An 18,548-nucleotide genomic window follows, 5' to 3' on the forward strand; every position below is an offset into this window, starting at 1 on the left:
GTCCTCTGGGCAACATCCTTCCCTAACATAGTTCAATATGCAAAAGTTGAACAGAATAGAAAAGTAATAACATTCTGTTGGTCTTTGACTGTAGAACATTAAAAACTTTGAAATGTTCACATTGCTGCAGCAATTTGCTCCCTTGTCTCATGGGAGGTTCCATGGTGTAATGGTTAGCACTTTGGACTTTGAATCCAAGGATCTGAGTTCAAATCTCGGTGGGACCACTTTCATGACTGTTGATCAAATCTTTTTCTGTCAAGTGTATTCATAAATATCACAAATCTAACACGGGTAGAGTGAAACATTAATTTATTGATTGTATTCTGAAAGTCTATTCGATGTGAGCAAATGATAGAACTTTTAGAAAACATGGAAATTAAATGGCTCAAAATAATGAGACATTTTGCGAGCTGACTCTGTTTTCTCAAACTCATCACAGGGGGCTGATGCAAGATATTACTTTCTTAAATCTTACTGTTATTGATAAGGGGAAGATGGAACTTTTTAATTGGAAATCCTTCATTAAAACAAAACTTGAGGAATCAAATTGTGTATTATGGGGACAGAAGATATGACGTTTTGAATAACAATCGTGAAATTCAGACACACATATATTTACACTCTGATTTTCTAAAGTAAATCCATAACCATGAAGTAAAATCTTTCGAAAGACGTGTCAAAGGTAATAATCTGAATTTCTCTTTCAAAGAAATTCACAATTAAATGCACTGTGTAAGTCAAGCATGTTGTCATATAAGAAATCAGCAAAAATTAACTATCTCATTACTGGTCATATAGATGAGAGAGGAAATGAACCTAACGTTTAAATTGTGGATGGGAAACAACAGTTTTTAGTTTTCAGCTTCAATACATATGTTTATGAATAATTGATTTCTTTATATAGTCTTATCGCTATCTAGACGGATATAGCTATGTATACATAGATGCATACTTATACGTTGATAAGTATCAGTATAAAACATTGACGTTATGTTTTTCCAAGACCAAATTCTAAGAAATGGGTGAAATAGTAAATCTCATAATTCAAGCAGGTCCCACCGAGATTTGAACTCGGATCGCTGGATTCAGAGTCCAGAGTGCTAACCATTACACCATGGAACCCTCCCATACATGAGTCATTTTTCCATTGAGACAAAAGAGAGCGCATTAGTGCGGGGGCATTTCTTACATTGATGAAACGATATCTCTGTTGAATGCTCATAGTGTAAAGAGCTATAATGTGATTTGATTCTGTTCAGATACATTCTCCTTAACAGTGTTAAATATGCAAACGTTTATCAGGATAGGCAAGTTATATCATAATGATCATCTTTGACTGTAACATATTAAAACATTTTACATTTCCAAACTAATACACCCATTTCTTTGTCTCTCACATGGGCTGCGCCAAAGAGCAATGATTGGCACGTTGGACTTTGCATGCAAAGGTACCAGTCCAAATCTTGGGGGTACTATTTTATTACTCTTGACCTTTTCTATTTCTGTCACCTTTGTTTATTGATAGCTCAAATCCAACACCAGTAGGTTGAAAGAGACAATTATTGATTCCTTTCAAAACGTCCATCAGCTTGAACAAGTTACAGAAATACAAACATTATAATACGTTTACATCACATTCCTACACAAAATAGTGTGACATTAAGAAATCCTATCCTGTTTTTCTGAAATGCATTTCAGAGGCCTGATTCCCAGCATCCCTTTTTGAAGCTTTCTGCGCTATTGATAAGGCGAATTTAGCACATTTTGAAAGAGAAGTGTTCTTAAATCAAACCTAGAGAACCACAATGACGGTATCATTCAGATAGTACAAATGTTTTTTGTATATTAGTATGGAAATTGTGAAATAAAACGTTTTTCATGCTGATTTTCAACAGTCGATCTGCAATCGTGAAACATAAGCTTTTGCTTGGAGGCCTCACAGGTACTGATCTAATTTTCTCTTTTAAGATTATTCACTAATCATATGATATGCTTTGTATAAATCAACTATATTGTTAGATCAAAATTGAGTAAAAAGTGACTATCTCAATATCATGACATATAGAAGAGTAAGGAGAAGAAGCTCATGTTTCAAATGTGGAGAGGCAACAACTTTTCATTATTTTCACCTCTACTAATTATATGCATTTTTATAATGTATGTGTTTATGTTGTCCTATAAATATACAGAGACATATAGCAAGATATAGGGAGATACATACGTGTAAAGTGGATATGTACAAGTTTATAAGTAAATGAGATGTTTTTCCAATTAATAATTCTAAGAACTGAATGGAAAAAGAAAATCGTAAAGTTTAGATAAGTCCCACTGTGATTTGTACTCAGATCCCGGTTTTCAGAGTCTAGAGTGCTAAGCATGATACCATCAAACCACCTGTACCAGGTTGAGCTTTTCATTTTGAGAGAAGAGATTGCATTCACGGGGGAATCTTATATTTTATTGCAAAATCGTATCTCACATAAAAAGTACTGTTCAACAGAGTGATAGCGTTACTTGAGTCATCTGGGCAACATCCTTCCCTAACATAGTTCAATATGCAAAAGTTGAACAGAATAGAAAAGTAATAACATTCTGTTGGTCTTTGACTGTAGAACATTAAAAACTTTGAAATGTTCACATTGCTGCAGCAATTTGCTCCCTTGTCACATGGGAGGTTCCATGGTGTAATGGTTAGCACTTTGGACTTTGAATCCAAGGATCCGAGTTCAAATCTCGGTGGGACCACTTTCATGACTGTTGATCAAATCTTTTTCTGTCAAGTGTATTCATAAATATCACAAATCTAACACGGGTAGAGTGAAACATTAATTTATTGATTGTATTCTGAAAGTCTATTCGATGTGAGCAAATGATAGAACTTTTAGAAAACATGGAAATTAAATGGCTCAAAATAATGAGACATTTTGCGAGCTGACTCTGTTTTCTCAAACTCATCACAGGGGGCTGATGCAAGATATTACTTTCTTAAATCTTACTGTTATTGATAAGGGGAAGATGGAACTTTTTAATTGGAAATCCTTCATTAAAACAAAACTTGAGGAATCAAATTGTGTATTATGGGGACAGAAGATATGACGTTTTGAATAACAATCGTGAAATTCAGACACACATATATTTACACTCTGATTTTCTAAAGTAAATCCATAACCATAAAGTAAAATCTTTCGAAAGACGTGTCAAAGGTAATAATCTGAATTTCTCTTTCAAAGAAATTCACAATTAAATGCACTGTGTAAGTCAAGCATGTTGTCATATAAGAAATCAGCAAAAATTAACTATCTCATTACTGGTCATATAGATGAGAGAGGAAATGAACCTAACGTTTAAATTGTGGATGGGAAACAACAGTTTTTAGTTTTCAGCTTCAATACATATGTTTATGAATAATTGATTTCTTTATATAGTCTTATCGCTATCTAGACGGATATAGCTATGTATACATAGATGCATACTTATACGTTGATAAGTATCAGTATAAAACATTGACGTTATGTTTTTCCAAGACCAAATTCTAAGAAATGGGTGAAATAGTAAATCTCATAATTCAAGCAGGTCCCACCGAGATTTGAACTCGGATCGCTGGATTCAGAGTCCAGAGTGCTAACCATTACACCATGGAACCCTCCCATACATGAGTCATTTTTCCATTGAGACAAAAGAGAGCGCATTAGTGCGGGGGCATTTCTTACATTGATGAAACGATATCTCTGTTGAATGCTCATAGTGTAAAGAGCTATAATGTGATTTGATTCTGTTCAGATACATTCTCCTTAACAGTGTTAAATATGCAAACGTTTATCAGGATAGGCAAGTTATATCATAATGATCATCTTTGACTGTAACATATTAAAACATTTTACATTTCCAAACTAATACACCCATTTCTTTGTCTCTCACATGGGCTGCGCCAAAGAGCAATGATTGGCACGTTGGACTTTGCATGCAAAGGTACCAGTCCAAATCTTGGGGGTACTATTTTATTACTCTTGACCTTTTCTATTTCTGTCACCTTTGTTTATTGATAGCTCAAATCCAACACCAGTAGGTTGAAAGAGACAATTATTGATTCCTTTCAAAACGTCCATCAGCTTGAACAAGTTACAGAAATACAAACATTATAATACGTTTACATCACATTCCTACACAAAATAGTGTGACATTAAGAAATCCTATCCTGTTTTTCTGAAATGCATTTCAGAGGCCTGATTCCCAGCATCCCTTTTTGAAGCTTTCTGCGCTATTGATAAGGCGAATTTAGCACATTTTGAAAGAGAAGTGTTCTTAAATCAAACCTAGAGAACCACAATGACGGTATCATTCAGATAGTACAAATGTTTTTTGTATATTAGTATGGAAATTGTGAAATAAAACGTTTTTCATGCTGATTTTCAACAGTCGATCTGCAATCGTGAAACATAAGCTTTTGCTTGGAGGCCTCACAGGTACTGATCTAATTTTCTCTTTTAAGATTATTCACTAATCATATGATATGCTTTGTATAAATCAACTATATTGTTAGATCAAAATTGAGTAAAAAGTGACTATCTCAATATCATGACATATAGAAGAGTAAGGAGAAGAAGCTCATGTTTCAAATGTGGAGAGGCAACAACTTTTCATTATTTTCACCTCTACTAATTATATGCATTTTTATAATGTATGTGTTTATGTTGTCCTATAAATATACAGAGACATATAGCAAGATATAGGGAGATACATACGTGTAAAGTGGATATGTACAAGTTTACAAGTAAATGAGATGTTTTTCCAATTAATAATTCTAAGAACTGAATGGAAAAGAAAATCGTAAAGTTTAGATAAGTCCCACTGTGATTTGTACTCAGATCCCGGTTTTCAGAGTCTAGAGTGCTAAGCATGATACCATCAAACCACCTGTACCAGGTTGAGCTTTTCATTTTGAGAGAAGAGATTGCATTCACGGGGGAATCTTATATTTTATTGCAAAATCGTATCTCACATAAAAAGTACTGTTCAACAGAGTGATAGCGTTACTTGAGTCATCTGGGCAACATCCTTCCCTAACATAGTTCAATATGCAAAAGTTGAACAGAATAGAAAAGTAATAACATTCTGTTGGTCTTTGACTGTAGAACATTAAAAACTTTGAAATGTTCACATTGCTGCAGCAATTTGCTCCCTTGTCACATGGGAGGTTCCATGGTGTAATGGTTAGCACTTTGGACTTTGAATCCAAGGATCCGAGTTCAAATCTCGGTGGGACCACTTTCATGACTGTTGATCAAATCTTTTTCTGTCAAGTGTATTCATAAATATCACAAATCTAACACGGGTAGAGTGAAACATTAATTTATTGATTGTATTCTGAAAGTCTATTCGATGTGAGCAAATGATAGAACTTTTAGAAAACATGGAAATTAAATGGCTCAAAATAATGAGACATTTTGCGAGCTGACTCTGTTTTCTCAAACTCATCACAGGGGGCTGATGCAAGATATTACTTTCTTAAATCTTACTGTTATTGATAAGGGGAAGATGGAACTTTTTAATTGGAAATCCTTCATTAAAACAAAACTTGAGGAATCAAATTGTGTATTATGGGGACAGAAGATATGACGTTTTGAATAACAATCGTGAAATTCAGACACACATATATTTACACTCTGATTTTCTAAAGTAAATCCATAACCATAAAGTAAAATCTTTCGAAAGACGTGTCAAAGGTAATAATCTGAATTTCTCTTTCAAAGAAATTCACAATTAAATGCACTGTGTAAGTCAAGCATGTTGTCATATAAGAAATCAGCAAAAATTAACTATCTCATTACTGGTCATATAGATGAGAGAGGAAATGAACCTAACGTTTAAATTGTGGATGGGAAACAACAGTTTTTAGTTTTCAGCTTCAATACATATGTTTATGAATAATTGATTTCTTTATATAGTCTTATCGCTATCTAGACGGATATAGCTATGTATACATAGATGCATACTTATACGTTGATAAGTATCAGTATAAAACATTGACGTTATGTTTTTCCAAGACCAAATTCTAAGAAATGGGTGAAATAGTAAATCTCATAATTCAAGCAGGTCCCACCGAGATTTGAACTCGGATCGCTGGATTCAGAGTCCAGAGTGCTAACCATTACACCATGGAACCCTCCCATACATGAGTCATTTTTCCATTGAGACAAAAGAGAGCGCATTAGTGCGGGGGCATTTCTTACATTGATGAAACGATATCTCTGTTGAATGCTCATAGTGTAAAGAGCTATAATGTGATTTGATTCTGTTCAGATACATTCTCCTTAACAGTGTTAAATATGCAAACGTTTATCAGGATAGGCAAGTTATATCATAATGATCATCTTTGACTGTAACATATTAAAACATTTTACATTTCCAAACTAATACACCCATTTCTTTGTCTCTCACATGGGCTGCGCCAAAGAGCAATGATTGGCACGTTGGACTTTGCATGCAAAGGTACCAGTCCAAATCTTGGGGGTACTATTTTATTACTCTTGACCTTTTCTATTTCTGTCACCTTTGTTTATTGATAGCTCAAATCCAACACCAGTAGGTTGAAAGAGACAATTATTGATTCCTTTCAAAACGTCCATCAGCTTGAACAAGTTACAGAAATACAAACATTATAATACGTTTACATCACATTCCTACACAAAATAGTGTGACATTAAGAAATCCTATCCTGTTTTTCTGAAATGCATTTCAGAGGCCTGATTCCCAGCATCCCTTTTTGAAGCTTTCTGCGCTATTGATAAGGCGAATTTAGCACATTTTGAAAGAGAAGTGTTCTTAAATCAAACCTAGAGAACCACAATGACGGTATCATTCAGATAGTACAAATGTTTTTTGTATATTAGTATGGAAATTGTGAAATAAAACGTTTTTCATGCTGATTTTCAACAGTCGATCTGCAATCGTGAAACATAAGCTTTTGCTTGGAGGCCTCACAGGTACTGATCTAATTTTCTCTTTTAAGATTATTCACTAATCATATGATATGCTTTGTATAAATCAACTATATTGTTAGATCAAAATTGAGTAAAAAGTGACTATCTCAATATCATGACATATAGAAGAGTAAGGAGAAGAAGCTCATGTTTCAAATGTGGAGAGGCAACAACTTTTCATTATTTTCACCTCTACTAATTATATGCATTTTTATAATGTATGTGTTTATGTTGTCCTATAAATATACAGAGACATATAGCAAGATATAGGGAGATACATACGTGTAAAGTGGATATGTACAAGTTTACAAGTAAATGAGATGTTTTTCCAATTAATAATTCTAAGAACTGAATGGAAAAGAAAATCGTAAAGTTTAGATAAGTCCCACTGTGATTTGTACTCAGATCCCGGTTTTCAGAGTCTAGAGTGCTAAGCATGATACCATCAAACCACCTGTACCAGGTTGAGCTTTTCATTTTGAGAGAAGAGATTGCATTCACGGGGGAATCTTATATTTTATTGCAAAATCGTATCTCACATAAAAAGTACTGTTCAACAGAGTGATAGCGTTACTTGAGTCCTCTGGGCAACATCCTTCCCTAACATAGTTCAATATGCAAAAATTGAACAGAATAGAAAAGTAATAACATTCTGTTGGTCTTTGACTGTAGAACATTAAAAACTTTGAAATGTTCACATTGCTGCAGCAATTTGCTCCCTTGTCTCATGGGAGGTTCCATGGTGTAATGGTTAGCACTTTGGACTTTGAATCCAAGGATCTGAGTTCAAATCTCGGTGGGACCACTTTCATGACTGTTGATCAAATCTTTTTCTGTCAAGTGTATTCATAAATATCACAAATCTAACACGGGTAGAGTGAAACATTAATTTATTGATTGTATTCTGAAAGTCTATTCGATGTGAGCAAATGATAGAACTTTTAGAAAACATGGAAATTAAATGGCTCAAAATAATGAGACATTTTGCGAGCTGACTCTGTTTTCTCAAACTCATCACAGGGGGCTGATGCAAGATATTACTTTCTTAAATCTTACTGTTATTGATAAGGGGAAGATGGAACTTTTTAATTGGAAATCCTTCATTAAAACAAAACTTGAGGAATCAAATTGTGTATTATGGGGACAGAAGATATGACGTTTTGAATAACAATCGTGAAATTCAGACACACATATATTTACACTCTGATTTTCTAAAGTAAATCCATAACCATGAAGTAAAATCTTTCGAAAGACGTGTCAAAGGTAATAATCTGAATTTCTCTTTCAAAGAAATTCACAATTAAATGCACTGTGTAAGTCAAGCATGTTGTCATATAAGAAATCAGCAAAAATTAACTATCTCATTACTGGTCATATAGATGAGAGAGGAAATGAACCTAACGTTTAAATTGTGGATGGGAAACAACAGTTTTTAGTTTTCAGCTTCAATACATATGTTTATGAATAATTGATTTCTTTATATAGTCTTATCGCTATCTAGACGGATATAGCTATGTATACATAGATGCATACTTATACGTTGATAAGTATCAGTATAAAACATTGACGTTATGTTTTTCCAAGACCAAATTCTAAGAAATGGGTGAAATAGTAAATCTCATAATTCAAGCAGGTCCCACCAAGATTTGAACTCGGATCGCTGGATTCAGAGTCCAGAGTGCTAACCATTACACCATGGAACCCTCCCATACATGAGTCATTTTTCCATTGAGACAAAAGAGAGCGCATTAGTGCGGGGGCATTTCTTACATTGATGAAACGATATCTCTGTTGAATGCTCATAGTGTAAAGAGCTATAATGTGATTTGATTCTGTTCAGATACATTCTCCTTAACAGTGTTAAATATGCAAACGTTTATCAGGATAGGCAAGTTATATCATAATGATCATCTTTGACTGTAACATATTAAAACATTTTACATTTCCAAACTAATACACCCATTTCTTTGTCTCTCACATGGGCTGCGCCAAAGAGCAATGATTGGCACGTTGGACTTTGCATGCAAAGGTACCAGTCCAAATCTTGGGGGTACTATTTTATTACTCTTGACCTTTTCTATTTCTGTCACCTTTGTTTATTGATAGCTCAAATCCAACACCAGTAGGTTGAAAGAGACAATTATTGATTCCTTTCAAAACGTCCATCAGCTTGAACAAGTTACAGAAATACAAACATTATAATACGTTTACATCACATTCCTACACAAAATAGTGTGACATTAAGAAATCCTATCCTGTTTTTCTGAAATGCATTTCAGAGGCCTGATTCCCAGCATCCCTTTTTGAAGCTTTCTGCGCTATTGATAAGGCGAATTTAGCACATTTTGAAAGAGAAGTGTTCTTAAATCAAACCTAGAGAACCACAATGACGGTATCATTCAGATAGTACAAATGTTTTTTGTATATTAGTATGGAAATTGTGAAATAAAACGTTTTTCATGCTGATTTTCAACAGTCGATCTGCAATCGTGAAACATAAGCTTTTGCTTGGAGGCCTCACAGGTACTGATCTAATTTTCTCTTTTAAGATTATTCACTAATCATATGATATGCTTTGTATAAATCAACTATATTGTTAGATCAAAATTGAGTAAAAAGTGACTATCTCAATTTCATGACATATAGAAGAGTAAGGAGAAGAAGCTCATGTTTCAAATGTGGAGAGGCAACAACTTTTCATTATTTTCACCTCTACTAATTATATGCATTTTTATAATGTATGTGTTTATGTTGTCCTATAAATATACAGAGACATATAGCAAGATATAGGGAGATACATACGTGTAAAGTGGATATGTACAAGTTTACAAGTAAATGAGATGTTTTTCCAATTAATAATTCTAAGAACTGAATGGAAAAGAAAATCGTAAAGTTTAGATAAGTCCCACTGTGATTTGTACTCAGATCCCGGTTTTCAGAGTCTAGAGTGCTAAGCATGATACCATCAAACCACCTGTACCAGGTTGAGCTTTTCATTTTGAGAGAAGAGATTGCATTCACGGGGGAATCTTATATTTTATTGCAAAATCGTATCTCACATAAAAAGTACTGTTCAACAGAGTGATAGCGTTACTTGAGTCATCTGGGCAACATCCTTCCCTAACATAGTTCAATATGCAAAAGTTGAACAGAATAGAAAAGTAATAACATTCTGTTGGTCTTTGACTGTAGAACATTAAAAACTTTGAAATGTTCACATTGCTGCAGCAATTTGCTCCCTTGTCACATGGGAGGTTCCATGGTGTAATGGTTAGCACTTTGGACTTTGAATCCAAGGATCCGAGTTCAAATCTCGGTGGGACCACTTTCATGACTGTTGATCAAATCTTTTTCTGTCAAGTGTATTCATAAATATCACAAATCTAACACGGGTAGAGTGAAACATTAATTTATTGATTGTATTCTGAAAGTCTATTCGATGTGAGCAAATGATAGAACTTTTAGAAAACATGGAAATTAAATGGCTCAAAATAATGAGACATTTTGCGAGCTGACTCTGTTTTCTCAAACTCATCACAGGGGGCTGATGCAAGATATTACTTTCTTAAATCTTACTGTTATTGATAAGGGGAAGATGGAACTTTTTAATTGGAAATCCTTCATTAAAACAAAACTTGAGGAATCAAATTGTGTATTATGGGGACAGAAGATATGACGTTTTGAATAACAATCGTGAAATTCAGACACACATATATTTACACTCTGATTTTCTAAAGTAAATCCATAACCATAAAGTAAAATCTTTCGAAAGACGTGTCAAAGGTAATAATCTGAATTTCTCTTTCAAAGAAATTCACAATTAAATGCACTGTGTAAGTCAAGCATGTTGTCATATAAGAAATCAGCAAAAATTAACTATCTCATTACTGGTCATATAGATGAGAGAGGAAATGAACCTAACGTTTAAATTGTGGATGGGAAACAACAGTTTTTAGTTTTCAGCTTCAATACATATGTTTATGAATAATTGATTTCTTTATATAGTCTTATCGCTATCTAGACGGATATAGCTATGTATACATAGATGCATACTTATACGTTGATAAGTATCAGTATAAAACATTGACGTTATGTTTTTCCAAGACCAAATTCTAAGAAATGGGTGAAATAGTAAATCTCATAATTCAAGCAGGTCCCACCGAGATTTGAACTCGGATCGCTGGATTCAGAGTCCAGAGTGCTAACCATTACACCATGGAACCCTCCCATACATGAGTCATTTTTCCATTGAGACAAAAGAGAGCGCATTAGTGCGGGGGCATTTCTTACATTGATGAAACGATATCTCTGTTGAATGCTCATAGTGTAAAGAGCTATAATGTGATTTGATTCTGTTCAGATACATTCTCCTTAACAGTGTTAAATATGCAAACGTTTATCAGGATAGGCAAGTTATATCATAATGATCATCTTTGACTGTAACATATTAAAACATTTTACATTTCCAAACTAATACACCCATTTCTTTGTCTCTCACATGGGCTGCGCCAAAGAGCAATGATTGGCACGTTGGACTTTGCATGCAAAGGTACCAGTCCAAATCTTGGGGGTACTATTTTATTACTCTTGACCTTTTCTATTTCTGTCACCTTTGTTTATTGATAGCTCAAATCCAACACCAGTAGGTTGAAAGAGACAATTATTGATTCCTTTCAAAACGTCCATCAGCTTGAACAAGTTACAGAAATACAAACATTATAATACGTTTACATCACATTCCTACACAAAATAGTGTGACATTAAGAAATCCTATCCTGTTTTTCTGAAATGCATTTCAGAGGCCTGATTCCCAGCATCCCTTTTTGAAGCTTTCTGCGCTATTGATAAGGCGAATTTAGCACATTTTGAAAGAGAAGTGTTCTTAAATCAAACCTAGAGAACCACAATGACGGTATCATTCAGATAGTACAAATGTTTTTTGTATATTAGTATGGAAATTGTGAAATAAAACGTTTTTCATGCTGATTTTCAACAGTCGATCTGCAATCGTGAAACATAAGCTTTTGCTTGGAGGCCTCACAGGTACTGATCTAATTTTCTCTTTTAAGATTATTCACTAATCATATGATATGCTTTGTATAAATCAACTATATTGTTAGATCAAAATTGAGTAAAAAGTGACTATCTCAATATCATGACATATAGAAGAGTAAGGAGAAGAAGCTCATGTTTCAAATGTGGAGAGGCAACAACTTTTCATTATTTTCACCTCTACTAATTATATGCATTTTTATAATGTATGTGTTTATGTTGTCCTATAAATATACAGAGACATATAGCAAGATATAGGGAGATACATACGTGTAAAGTGGATATGTACAAGTTTACAAGTAAATGAGATGTTTTTCCAATTAATAATTCTAAGAACTGAATGGAAAAGAAAATCGTAAAGTTTAGATAAGTCCCACTGTGATTTGTACTCAGATCCCGGTTTTCAGAGTCTAGAGTGCTAAGCATGATACCATCAAACCACCTGTACCAGGTTGAGCTTTTCATTTTGAGAGAAGAGATTGCATTCACGGGGGAATCTTATATTTTATTGCAAAATCGTATCTCACATAAAAAGTACTGTTCAACAGAGTGATAGCGTTACTTGAGTCCTTTGGGCAACATCCTTCCCTAACATAGTTCAATATGCAAAAATTGAACAGAATAGAAAAGTAATAACATTCTGTTGGTCTTTGACTGTAGAACATTAAAAACTTTGAAATGTTCACATTGCTGCAGCAATTTGCTCCCTTGTCTCATGGGAGGTTCCATGGTGTAATGGTTAGCACTTTGGACTTTGAATCCAAGGATCTGAGTTCAAATCTCGGTGGGACCACTTTCATGACTGTTGATCAAATCTTTTTCTGTCAAGTGTATTCATAAATATCACAAATCTAACACGGGTAGAGTAAAACATTAATTTATTGATTGTATTCTGAAAGTCTATTCGATGTGAGCAAATGATAGAACTTTTAGAAAACATGGAAATTAAATGGCTCAAAATAATGAGACATTTTGCGAGCTGACTCTGTTTTCTCAAACTCATCACAGGGGGCTGATGCAAGATATTACTTTCTTAAATCTTACTGTTATTGATAAGGGGAAGATGGAACTTTTTAATTGGAAATCCTTCATTAAAACAAAACTTGAGGAATCAAATTGTGTATTATGGGGACAGAAGATATGACGTTTTGAATAACAATCGTGAAATTCAGACACACATATATTTACACTCTGATTTTCTAAAGTAAATCCATAACCATGAAGTAAAATCTTTCGAAAGACGTGTCAAAGGTAATAATCTGAATTTCTCTTTCAAAGAAATTCACAATTAAATGCACTGTGTAAGTCAAGCATGTTGTCATATAAGAAATCAGCAAAAATTAACTATCTCATTACTGGTCATATAGATGAGAGAGGAAATGAACCTAACGTTTAAATTGTGGATGGGAAACAACAGTTTTTAGTTTTCAGCTTCAATACATATGTTTATGAATAATTGATTTCTTTATATAGTCTTATCGCTATCTAGACGGATATAGCTATGTATACATAGATGCATACTTATACGTTGATAAGTATCAGTATAAAACATTGACGTTATGTTTTTCCAAGACCAAATTCTAAGAAATGGGTGAAATAGTAAATCTCATAATTCAAGCAGGTCCCACCAAGATTTGAACTCGGATCGCTGGATTCAGAGTCCAGAGTGCTAACCATTACACCATGGAACCCTCCCATACATGAGTCATTTTTCCATTGAGACAAAAGAGAGCGCATTAGTGCGGGGGCATTTCTTACATTGATGAAACGATATCTCTGTTGAATGCTCATAGTGTAAAGAGCTATAATGTGATTTGATTCTGTTCAGATACATTCTCCTTAACAGTGTTAAATATGCAAACGTTTATCAGGATAGGCAAGTTATATCATAATGATCATCTTTGACTGTAACATATTAAAACATTTTACATTTCCAAACTAATACACCCATTTCTTTGTCTCTCACATGGGCTGCGCCAAAGAGCAATGATTGGCACGTTGGACTTTGCATGCAAAGGTACCAGTCCAAATCTTGGGGGTACTATTTTATTACTCTTGACCTTTTCTATTTCTGTCACCTTTGTTTATTGATAGCTCAAATCCAACACCAGTAGGTTGAAAGAGACAATTATTGATTCCTTTCAAAACGTCCATCAGCTTGAACAAGTTACAGAAATACAAACATTATAATACGTTTACATCACATTCCTACACAAAATAGTGTGACATTAAGAAATCCTATCCTGTTTTTCTGAAATGCATTTCAGAGGCCTGATTCCCAGCATCCCTTTTTGAAGCTTTCTGCGCTATTGATAAGGCGAATTTAGCACATTTTGAAAGAGAAGTGTTCTTAAATCAAACCTAGAGAACCACAATGACGGTATCATTCAGATAGTACAAATGTTTTTTGTATATTAGTATGGAAATTGTGAAATAAAACGTTTTTCATGCTGATTTTCAACAGTCGATCTGCAATCGTGAAACATAAGCTTTTGCTTGGAGGCCTCACAGGTACTGATCTAATTTTCTCTTTTAAGATTATTCACTAATCATATGATATGCTTTGTATAAATCAACTATATTGTTAGATCAAAATTGAGTAAAAAGTGACTATCTCAATTTCATGACATATAGAAGAGTAAGGAGAAGAAGCTCATGTTTCAAATGTGGAGAGGCAACAACTTTTCATTATTTTCACCTCTACTAATTATATGCATTTTTATAATGTATGTGTTTATGTTGTCCTATAAATATACAGAGACATATAGCAAGATATAGGGAGATACATACGTGTAAAGTGGATATGTACAAGTTTACAAGTAAATGAGATGTTTTTCCAATTAATAATTCTAAGAACTGAATGGAAAAGAAAATCGTAAAGTTTAGATAAGTCCCACTGTGATTTGTACTCAGATCCCGGTTTTCAGAGTCTAGAGTGCTAAGCATGATACCATCAAACCACCTGTACCAGGTTGAGCTTTTCATTTTCAGAGAAGAGATTGCATTCACGGGGGAATCTTATATTTTATTGCAAAATCGTATCTCACATAAAAAGTACTGTTCAACAGAGTGATAGCGTTACTTGAGTCCTCTGGGCAACATCCTTCCCTAACATAGTTCAATATGCAAAAGTTGAACAGAATAGAAAAGTAATAACATTCTGTTGGTCTTTGACTGTAGAACATTAAAAACTTTGAAATGTTCACATTGCTGCAGCAATTTGCTCCCTTGTCTCATGGGAGGTTCCATGGTGTAATGGTTAGCACTTTGGACTTTGAATCCAAGGATCTGAGTTCAAATCTTGGTGGGACCACTTTCATGACTGTTGATCAAATCTTTTTCTGTCAAGTGTATTCATAAATATCACAAATCTAACACGGGTAGAGTGAAACATTAATTTATTGATTGTATTCTGAAAGTCTATTCGATGTGAGCAAATGATAGAACTTTTAGAAAACATGGAAATTAAATGGCTCAAAATAATGAGACATTTTGCGAGCTGACTCTGTTTTCTCAAACTCATCACAGGGGGCTGATGCAAGATATTACTTTCTTAAATCTTACTGTTATTGATAAGGGGAAGATGGAACTTTTTAATTGGAAATCCTTCATTAAAACAAAACTTGAGGAATCAAATTGTGTATTATGGGGACAGAAGATATGACGTTTTGAATAACAATCGTGAAATTCAGACACACATATATTTACACTCTGATTTTCTAAAGTAAATCCATAACCATAAAGTAAAATCTTTCGAAAGACGTGTCAAAGGTAATAATCTGAATTTCTCTTTCAAAGAAATTCACAATTAAATGCACTGTGTAAGTCAAGCATGTTGTCATATAAGAAATCAGCAAAAATTAACTATCTCATTACTGGTCATATAGATGAGAGAGGAAATGAACCTAACGTTTAAATTGTGGATGGGAAACAACAGTTTTTAGTTTTCAGCTTCAATACATATGTTTATGAATAATTGATTTCTTTATATAGTCTTATCGCTATCTAGACGGATATAGCTATGTATACATAGATGCATACTTATACGTTGATAAGTATCAGTATAAAACATTGACGTTATGTTTTTCCAAGACCAAATTCTAAGAAATGGGTGAAATAGTAAATCTCATAATTCAAGCAGGTCCCACCGAGATTTGAACTCGGATCGCTGGATTCAGAGTCCAGAGTGCTAACCATTACACCATGGAACCCTCCCATACATGAGTCATTTTTCCATTGAGACAAAAGAGAGCGCATTAGTGCGGGGGCATTTCTTACATTGATGAAACGATATCTCTGTTGAATGCTCATAGTGTAAAGAGCTATAATGTGATTTGATTCTGTTCAGATACATTCTCCTTAACAGTGTTAAATATGCAAACGTTTATCAGGATAGGCAAGTTATATCATAATGATCATCTTTGACTGTAACATATTAAAACATTTTACATTTCCAAACTAATACACCCATTTCTTTGTCTCTCACATGGGCTGCGCCAAAGAGCAATGATTGGCACGTTGGACTTTGCATGCAAAGGTACCAGTCCAAATCTTGGGGGTACTATTTTATTACTCTTGACCTTTTCTATTTCTGTCACCTTTGTTTATTGATAGCTCAAATCCAACACCAGTAGGTTGAAAGAGACAATTATTGATTCCTTTCAAAACGTCCATCAGCTTGAACAAGTTACAGAAATACAAACATTATAATACGTTTACATCACATTCCTACACAAAATAGTGTGACATTAAGAAATCCTATCCTGTTTTTCTGAAATGCATTTCAGAGGCCTGATTCCCAGCATCCCTTTTTGAAGCTTTCTGCGCTATTGATAAGGCGAATTTAGCACATTTTGAAAGAGAAGTGTTCTTAAATCAAACCTAGAGAACCACAATGACGGTATCATTCAGATAGTACAAATGTTTTTTGTATATTAGTATGGAAATTGTGAAATAAAACGTTTTTCATGCTGATTTTCAACAGTCGATCTGCAATCGTGAAACATAAGCTTTTGCTTGGAGGCCTCACAGGTACTGATCTAATTTTCTCTTTTAAGATTATTCACTAATCATATGATATGCTTTGTATAAATCAACTATATTGTTAGATCAAAATTGAGTAAAAAGTGACTATCTCAATATCATGACATATAGAAGAGTAAGGAGAAGAAGCTCATGTTTCAAATGTGGAGAGGCAACAACTTTTCATTATTTTCACCTCTACTAATTATATGCATTTTTATAATGTATGTGTTTATGTTGTCCTATAAATATACAGAGACATATAGCAAGATATAGGGAGATACATACGTGTAAAGTGGATATGTACAAGTTTACAAGTAAATGAGATGTTTTTCCAATTAATAATTCTAAGAACTGAATGGAAAAGAAAATCGTAAAGTTTAGATAAGTCCCACTGTGATTTGTACTCAGATCCCGGTTTTCAGAGTCTAGAGTGCTAAGCATGATACCATCAAACCACCTGTACCAGGTTGAGCTTTTCATTTTGAGAGAAGAGATTGCATTCACGGGGGAATCTTATATTTTATTGCAAAATCGTATCTCACATAAAAAGTACTGTTCAACAGAGTGATAGCGTTACTTGAGTCCTCTGGGCAACATCCTTCCCTAACATAGTTCAATATGCAAAAATTGAACAGAATAGAAAAGTAATAACATTCTGTTGGTCTTTGACTGTAGAACATTAAAAACTTTGAAATGTTCACATTGCTGCAGCAATTTGCTCCCTTGTCTCATGGGAGGTTCCATGGTGTAATGGTTAGCACTTTGGACTTTGAATCCAAGGATCTGAGTTCAAATCTCGGTGGGACCACTTTCATGACTGTTGATCAAATCTTTTTCTGTCAAGTGTATTCATAAATATCACAAATCTAACACGGGTAGAGTAAAACATTAATTTATTGATTGTATTCTGAAAGTCTATTCGATGTGAGCAAATGATAGAACTTTTAGAAAACATGGAAATTAAATGGCTCAAAATAATGAGACATTTTGCGAGCTGACTCTGTTTTCTCAAACTCATCACAGGGGGCTGATGCAAGATATTACTTTCTTAAATCTTACTGTTATTGATAAGGGGAAGATGGAACTTTTTAATTGGAAATCCTTCATTAAAACAAAACTTGAGGAATCAAATTGTGTATTATGGGGACAGAAGATATGACGTTTTGAATAACAATCGTGAAATTCAGACACACATATATTTACACTCTGATTTTCTAAAGTAAATCCATAACCATGAAGTAAAATCTTTCGAAAGACGTGTCAAAGGTAATAATCTGAATTTCTCTTTCAAAGAAATTCACAATTAAATGCACTGTGTAAGTCAAGCATGTTGTCATATAAGAAATCAGCAAAAATTAACTATCTCATTACTGGTCATATAGATGAGAGAGGAAATGAACCTAACGTTTAAATTGTGGATGGGAAACAACAGTTTTTAGTTTTCAGCTTCAATACATATGTTTATGAATAATTGATTTCTTTATATAG

At 33.9% G+C, this 18,548-nt stretch overlaps 15 non-coding genes across 15 annotated transcripts; 8 read left to right on the forward strand and 7 right to left on the reverse strand.

Moving 5' to 3' along the window:
• The first annotated feature begins 155 nt into the window (after positions 1–155).
• Positions 156–227, forward strand: TRNAQ-UUG (transfer RNA glutamine (anticodon UUG)). The gene has a single exon. It is a non-coding gene; the product is annotated as a tRNA-Gln (tRNA).
• Positions 228–1,053: 826 nt separating this feature from the next.
• On the reverse strand, positions 1,054–1,125 carry TRNAQ-CUG (transfer RNA glutamine (anticodon CUG)). The gene has a single exon. It is a non-coding gene; the product is annotated as a tRNA-Gln (tRNA).
• A 1,551-nt stretch (positions 1,126–2,676) lies between these two features.
• On the forward strand, positions 2,677–2,748 carry TRNAQ-UUG (transfer RNA glutamine (anticodon UUG)). Its single transcript has one exon. It is a non-coding gene; the product is annotated as a tRNA-Gln (tRNA).
• Positions 2,749–3,574: 826 nt separating this feature from the next.
• TRNAQ-CUG (transfer RNA glutamine (anticodon CUG)) lies at positions 3,575–3,646 on the reverse strand. The gene has a single exon. It is a non-coding gene; the product is annotated as a tRNA-Gln (tRNA).
• A 1,550-nt stretch (positions 3,647–5,196) lies between these two features.
• Positions 5,197–5,268, forward strand: TRNAQ-UUG (transfer RNA glutamine (anticodon UUG)). The gene has a single exon. It is a non-coding gene; the product is annotated as a tRNA-Gln (tRNA).
• An 826-nt stretch (positions 5,269–6,094) lies between these two features.
• On the reverse strand, positions 6,095–6,166 carry TRNAQ-CUG (transfer RNA glutamine (anticodon CUG)). The gene has a single exon. It is a non-coding gene; the product is annotated as a tRNA-Gln (tRNA).
• Positions 6,167–7,716: 1,550 nt separating this feature from the next.
• Positions 7,717–7,788, forward strand: TRNAQ-UUG (transfer RNA glutamine (anticodon UUG)). Its single transcript has one exon. It is a non-coding gene; the product is annotated as a tRNA-Gln (tRNA).
• An 826-nt stretch (positions 7,789–8,614) lies between these two features.
• On the reverse strand, positions 8,615–8,686 carry TRNAQ-CUG (transfer RNA glutamine (anticodon CUG)). The gene has a single exon. It is a non-coding gene; the product is annotated as a tRNA-Gln (tRNA).
• Positions 8,687–10,236: 1,550 nt separating this feature from the next.
• On the forward strand, positions 10,237–10,308 carry TRNAQ-UUG (transfer RNA glutamine (anticodon UUG)). Its single transcript has one exon. It is a non-coding gene; the product is annotated as a tRNA-Gln (tRNA).
• Positions 10,309–11,134: 826 nt separating this feature from the next.
• TRNAQ-CUG (transfer RNA glutamine (anticodon CUG)) lies at positions 11,135–11,206 on the reverse strand. Its single transcript has one exon. It is a non-coding gene; the product is annotated as a tRNA-Gln (tRNA).
• Positions 11,207–12,756: 1,550 nt separating this feature from the next.
• Positions 12,757–12,828, forward strand: TRNAQ-UUG (transfer RNA glutamine (anticodon UUG)). Its single transcript has one exon. It is a non-coding gene; the product is annotated as a tRNA-Gln (tRNA).
• Positions 12,829–13,654: 826 nt separating this feature from the next.
• On the reverse strand, positions 13,655–13,726 carry TRNAQ-CUG (transfer RNA glutamine (anticodon CUG)). The gene has a single exon. It is a non-coding gene; the product is annotated as a tRNA-Gln (tRNA).
• A 1,550-nt stretch (positions 13,727–15,276) lies between these two features.
• TRNAQ-UUG (transfer RNA glutamine (anticodon UUG)) lies at positions 15,277–15,348 on the forward strand. The gene has a single exon. It is a non-coding gene; the product is annotated as a tRNA-Gln (tRNA).
• Positions 15,349–16,174: 826 nt separating this feature from the next.
• Positions 16,175–16,246, reverse strand: TRNAQ-CUG (transfer RNA glutamine (anticodon CUG)). Its single transcript has one exon. It is a non-coding gene; the product is annotated as a tRNA-Gln (tRNA).
• Positions 16,247–17,796: 1,550 nt separating this feature from the next.
• Positions 17,797–17,868, forward strand: TRNAQ-UUG (transfer RNA glutamine (anticodon UUG)). Its single transcript has one exon. It is a non-coding gene; the product is annotated as a tRNA-Gln (tRNA).
• Positions 17,869–18,548: the final 680 nt, after the last annotated feature.

Source organism: Lissotriton helveticus, chromosome 4_1 (assembly GCF_964261635.1).
Source record: "Lissotriton helveticus chromosome 4_1, aLisHel1.1, whole genome shotgun sequence".
NCBI classification, from domain to species: domain Eukaryota; kingdom Metazoa; phylum Chordata; class Amphibia; order Caudata; family Salamandridae; genus Lissotriton; species Lissotriton helveticus.